Below are 6335 nucleotides of genomic sequence, written 5' to 3'. Positions count from 1 at the left end.
AACTCCTGATGATTCTAACTCCAGAATGTATCCTAAATTTGTCCATTTCTTGCCTCCTGTATGACTATCTATTTCCAAATCACCCTAAGCTTTCACCTGTGCAATTGCAATACCCTCCTAATTGCTCTCCCCATTTCCTCTTCTTTAAAATGTAGACAAATGTATGTTTGGGATATTGCTTTGTTTTTGCTTTGAAGTACCTCCCAAAAGGAACAACTTTAAATAGTTCCTATCAACAGTTCTCCAAAATAACCATTATAATTTCAAATAACACATCATTTAGATAGTTAAGAAGCACATTTGATTCTAAAATGAATACATATAAGATGCAGAAATTCAGCCCAGAGTGTGTATAGAATTAGGCTAAAGATAAACGTATGAATCGGACAACAGTCAGTCAAATCTTGTGCACCCTGTAACTTGGGGGCCTCACCTACCCAAAGAGGACTAGACTTTCATGGACAACAAAAGTGAGTAAAGTTCTGATAAGATCTTCATAAATGAGTCTATAGCCATGCCACCAAGAGAATGTGCCCAATCTCTTCTGATCTCAGAAGCTAACCAGGGTTGGGCCTGGTCAGTACTTGGATGGAAGACCACCTAGGAATACCAGGTACTGTAGGCATTGAAAAAAAAAAAAAGATTTTCATAAATGACCTAAGGCAGTTTTTCCAAACAATGACAATCTGATGAGAAACCTTCTGAACATATAAGCTTACACCCATCTTCATCCCTATGAACTTCCTCTTATAGATGCACAATGAAGAAATGACAAGGACAAAAGATACGGAAGTATCATAATAATACAGATTTCTACTAAAAATAAAAGCTTTTCAAACCTGATCAATGAATACTTTAAAAGTTTCTTATTTGTACTCTCAAATTAAATAAACTAAACTTAGCATGTGGAGTGTTCAATGGAAAAGTAAGAAATCAGAGCTCAAACCCTATATAAACTTACCTTTCTATCACCATTGGAGAGACCTTGTGCAGAAGGCTCAAAGGGCCTCAGAAAAACATGCTGTTTTCAAGTTGACCAGATTTTGATGGGACCTCCAAGATCATCAAATGCTGGCTCCTTTAAAATACCTCCAAAGTAACCTGTTGATAAAGCAAAACTGAGTTTTTTGCTTACTGTGGTAAGGGTAAACACTATCTTGATAGTCTTTACGGTGTCTCACAGGGTAAGTCAGAGGTGCAGTATCTATGAGTTTGGGGGATCTGGTTAAAGATGAGTTTCAAAGCAGAGGATCTGACTGAAATTCGCATATTTTACGTAATAGTTTTTGACTGGAGAGAGGTGAGAGTTTGGAAGTGATTCTTTCACAATCTTCTGCCTTCTTACACCAGTATCTATTGTTCCCTTCACAACCTAAACTCTTCACCAGCCTAGAACTTCTTTAATATAAAATGTTTTAAAATTGGTTAATTGTATTACTGTCTGCCGCTACGCTACAACTCTTCATAGGGACAGGATTAGGTTTTGTTAGGATAGGAAGTTGCTGATGGGTCTTCTGAGAAAGAACTTTGGCTCACTCACCTAGCACAGGTCTTTTGCCCATACCATTCTTCCTATCTGAACTCTGATCAATGCTGGAGGAGAAGCAACCATCATGGATAAAAAGGTAACAAATATGTAGATGAAAGGTACATGTTAGAGATGGTTACATGAAAAGACTAAACTTAAGAGTCTGCCTTCCTGGTGGCAACATGGAACCGCCATATTAGCCCTGGTCAGGTTGCGTTTGGCCTTGGTTTCATAATTAATTAATTAATTAAAAAGACCTCTTTATTTGGGCAAGTTACCATAATCATGTCTCTGTTGCAAGCAGCCAAAGGACACCCTAACAGACATATAAGCTTGAGAATAAGGATAATGCTTACCTTCCAGGATTTTAAAGTTTAATATTAATAAAATCATAAAAATAAATATATATTGAGTGGCATGTATCAATATATAAGATCTTAATGTGGATTAACTCATTAAATCCTTATAACAATTCACTTAGGTAGCTACTACTACTATTCCCTTAGATAAAAAAAATATGAAGAACTGAAAGTCTTTGTAATTTGTCCACAGTTACACAGCTAATAAAGAGAGGGGGATTCACATGGCTTCAGAGCACATGCTCTTAACCGCAAGTCCAATCTACAATAATAAAAAAACAACTTATGTCATGCCAGGCAAAAGGCCGAGTGCTTTAACTAAACAATACAAAGCACCAAGTATAATGTCAGTTCTGTTCCTTGGAAGTAATGTCTTCTTTCTCTGAATTCTTACATGGTTTTAATCTATATTCTTATTATCATATTTACTACTTTTTATGTTGTATAAAGTTATATATCTCATGTAACAGACACTAAGTTCCTTTAAGGCAAACTTTTAAGTCATTCATTTTGGTATCCTGCATGGCACCTTACTCTGTCAGTGATAATACATAGAAGGCTCAGTCATTATGACTGGTGGAGCCAAGACAGTAGAAATTGGAAACTATACCATCAAAGGTGGTCCCTGTATTATCAGGCATTTCTTGGGAATTACTTTGGACAAATCATATACCCTAAGTTTTACAATGATATATATACCTGTCTCACCCATATTTGTTGTACTCTATTCCATCTCAAAATCTATCCTTGCTCTTCTCTTACAACCTCCTACTTCCTTTCAACTCTACTGCTTCTGAAAAAACCCAGATGTGATAAAATGTTGAAGCTGAGAACTTCCACATCTAGTCAAGATGAAGTAAAAGTGACTACACTGACCTTCGAGCCTGAAACAGCTATAAAAAGAATAAAATATATGAAGCAATGATTCTCAAAACATTGGACATCATGAAACAAAGGGCAGTAATCCTTGAAAGATGGAAAACAGATAAGATGAGGCCTATGTTATCTCAGATTGCTGTCTGAAGAGAGTTTCCATACTGTGGCACGTGGAGGGGGAACCCAGGCAGAGTAGAAGAGATGGAACTTGGAATCCAGGAAGGTCAAAGCAACTAGAGTTTGTAGGATAAAGTGCTCAAGAAGAGAGAGCTACACAAATAGAAGGTCATGCTCTAGTCTTCAACAGAGTACAGTAGGTTCTCGATGTCATTTTTTTCAACGTTGTTTCAATATAATGTTGATGAGCTTCCATAGGAACTTAACTGTTGTTTATATCATTAGCCTATGGTAAAACTGGTTTCTTTATACGCTATTTCACGTAAAGTCACAGAACCTACTGATGACATTGAGGAATTACTGTACCTTACTGAACAGAGCATGAGTATAAAAAAAACTATTCGAGATTAGAGGGAAAAGCAACATGAAAGGATTTGAGAAAACAATCCCTGAGGCTCACAAGGGACCAGAAAAGTGCCTATTCCCACCAGCCAGAGTGGAAAACCTCATCAATTCAAAATTACAGTGTAGAATAGACAGAAGTGTTTTGCCTTAACAGTGAGAGAAAATTAACATTAGATTAAATGCTGTTCTGGTTCTAGCTAAGAAAACTTGAATGCAAGACATTATCGGAACATACCGTTTTCAGGAAACTTAACTGTGCCCTAGAACAAAACTCAAGAATATTTACAGGAATATAAAAAGGTAAAAGTTAAGTCTGATATCTAATCAAAAGTTAACCAGGAATTTAGAGAAGAAAATATATAAAAATAATGAGTAGAAAATCAATTAAAATCGATCTCAAAAAAAAGAATTAGTACACAAGGGCATTAAAATAATTTTATAGTTGCATTATATATGTTCAAGAAAGGAAAGATTCAAGATGTCAAGTAGAGATATGAAAGACAAAAATTTCTAAATTAAATTTCTAAATATGAAAACTAAGATGTCTGTGTTGAAAAATACACTGGATTATCAACAATTCCAAGTTAATCTGAAGAAAAGACCAGTGAATTTGAAGACAGAGCAATATAAACTATATAAAATGAAGAGGCAGAAAAAAAATTGAAAAAAAGAATGAGATCTCATATCAGTGAGATATGAGATAACTTCAAGCAGCCCAATACATATATAATTGGAATCCCTGATAGTTAGGAAGACAAAAATTTTTGAGGAAAAAAATAGTCAAAAAATTTCCAAATTTGAACAGAAGTGGTTCCATAGTGTAGCGATTAGAATGTCTGCTTTACACACAGAAGGTCCTAGGTTCATGCCCCAGTGGAGCCACAGTCCATGGTCTATGGCCATGCCACCCTGAACAAGCCCAATGTCTGATCTCGGAAGCAAAGCAGGGTCAGGCCTGGTTAGTACTTGGATGGGAGACCACCTAGGAAGACGAGGTGCTGTAGGCATAAATAATAAATAAATTTTAAAAAAATAAATATGAAGAAAATTACAGATATAACATAAGCAAATTGCTGACAACTAGTAATAAAAAAAATACAGTCACGTGCCATTTAACAAACAGTATGCATTCCAAGAAATGCATCATTAGGCAATTTGTATCATGTGAACATCATAGAACGTACTTACACAAAATCTAGATGGTATAGCTTAGTACTGTATATGTATTTTTGTGGCTAGCAGTGTAGTAAGTTTGTTTACAACAGCATCACCACAAACACATAAGTAATGCATTGTACTATGACATTACCATAACTATGTCACTGAATGATAGGAATTTTTCAGCTCCATTACAATCTTATGGGACCACCGTCACATATGCAGTCCGTTGTTGACTGAAATGTTATGTAGTGCATGACTGTATTAAAATCAGCCAGAGGAAAAAAAGACAGATATGCTAAGAAACAAAAATAAGGATAGCAGATTTCTCATTAGAAATAATTCAAGATAAGAGATAGTGGAGGAACATTTTTAAAATAAAGGAAAAACTGTTAACTTGGAATTCTTTATCCAGGGAAAATATCATTCAAAAATGAAGGCAAAATTGTTGTGGAAAATATAAAGGATGTAGGGACAGGTAGGTCCTGGCAACTGATTAAACATAAGGAAAAATGATGCCAGGCTTGCATGCACAGGAGATAAAAGGTAAAGAAGCCCCCCACCCCACCAAAAAGAAGGCAAAATACTTTCTCAGACATGATAAACTTGAAAGAATTCATATGCCACAGATGTACACTACAAAAAAAGTAAAAGTTCCATTTAAAGGAATTTTAAAAGGAAGTAAAAGGAAAACAATGACACTAGGTGGAAATATGGATCTACACAAGGGAATGAAAAACACTGAAAATAATAACTATATGGGTAAATAATTTTTTTATTATTTAAATCTCCTTACAAGGTAACCATAAAGTATAAAAAATAACGTGGTTATTATATAGAAATAGAATGTATGACAATAGTATAAAGGTGAGAAAAGGGAAAAATGGAAGTACCCTTTTGTAAGATTCTTATATGCAAAATGGTGGAATAGTACTTGAAGGAAGACAGTGACAGTTAAAGATGTACAGTATAAACACTAAAGCAATCATTAAAATAACAAGAGTTACAGCTAATAAATCAATAAAAGAGATAAAACTGAATCACAGAAAAGCTCAATTACGCCAAAAGAAGGCAGAAAAAGAAGGGAACAAGGTACAGATGGAACAGAATAAAAAATAGAAAGATAGAACACATAAACCCAACCATATCAATGATAATATTAAATCAAAATGAAACCCAGTATATAAAACAAATTATACATTCTAATTAAAAAGTACAAGTTATTCTAGAAATGGAAAGATACAAGGCTGTTTTACTCTTTGAAACTGAACCGAAGTCTCTCACCATATTGAAAGACTAAAAATAGAAAATTCAAATGATATTTTCAATATATACAGGAAAAGCACTTGTCAAAATCAAATATCCATTCCTAATAAAAATTCTCAGCAAGCTAAGAAGGAATTTACTCAATTTGATAAAGGACATATACAAAAATATGAAATATGTTAATATCATACTTAAAAGACTAGATGCTTTTTCTCTAAGATCAGAAACAAAGCAAAGATGTCTCTTTTAAATACTTCTTATTGTCTACAGCCACCACCCTGAACAAGCCTGATCCCATCTAATCTCAGAAGCTAAGCAGGGTCAGGCCTGGTTAGTACTTGGATGGGAGACCACCTAGGAAGACAAGGTGCTGTAGGCTTAAAAAATAAAATAAGGGATTGTAAGCTAACAAGGTCCTTGCAATCTGTGAGGTCAACCAATGGTTGCCTTGCCAAATAAATGAATGAATGAATGAACGAATGAACAAATAAATAAATTGTATTTCTATATACTAAAAAAAATTAGAAGTTGAAATTAAAAAGCAATGCCATTTTTAAGTTCTTAGTGATAAATCTGATGAAAGATAATGTGAGACCTGCACACTGAAAACTATAGAACAATGCAGA

General features: G+C 34.5%; 1 protein-coding gene and 1 pseudogene across 1 annotated transcript in view; one reads left to right on the top strand and one right to left on the bottom strand.

Annotated features, from left to right (window-relative positions):
* Positions 1-967: 967 nt before the first annotated feature.
* CARF (calcium responsive transcription factor) overlaps positions 968-6335 on the bottom strand; it is a 56192-nt gene continuing 50824 nt past the window's right edge. The window contains exon 19 of the transcript XR_003042935.1: positions 968-1101. The gene's annotated coding sequence lies outside the window, so the exon portion shown is untranslated. The remainder of the gene's footprint in view (positions 1102-6335) is intronic.
* Positions 5972-6088, top strand: LOC112470552 (annotated as a pseudogene).

This window comes from Pteropus alecto, unplaced genomic scaffold (assembly GCF_000325575.1).
Source record: "Pteropus alecto unplaced genomic scaffold, ASM32557v1 scaffold3, whole genome shotgun sequence".
NCBI classification, from domain to species: domain Eukaryota; kingdom Metazoa; phylum Chordata; class Mammalia; order Chiroptera; family Pteropodidae; genus Pteropus; species Pteropus alecto.
The sequence above is the reverse complement of the archived record's forward strand: the minus strand, read 5'-3'. Positions and strand labels throughout refer to the sequence as shown.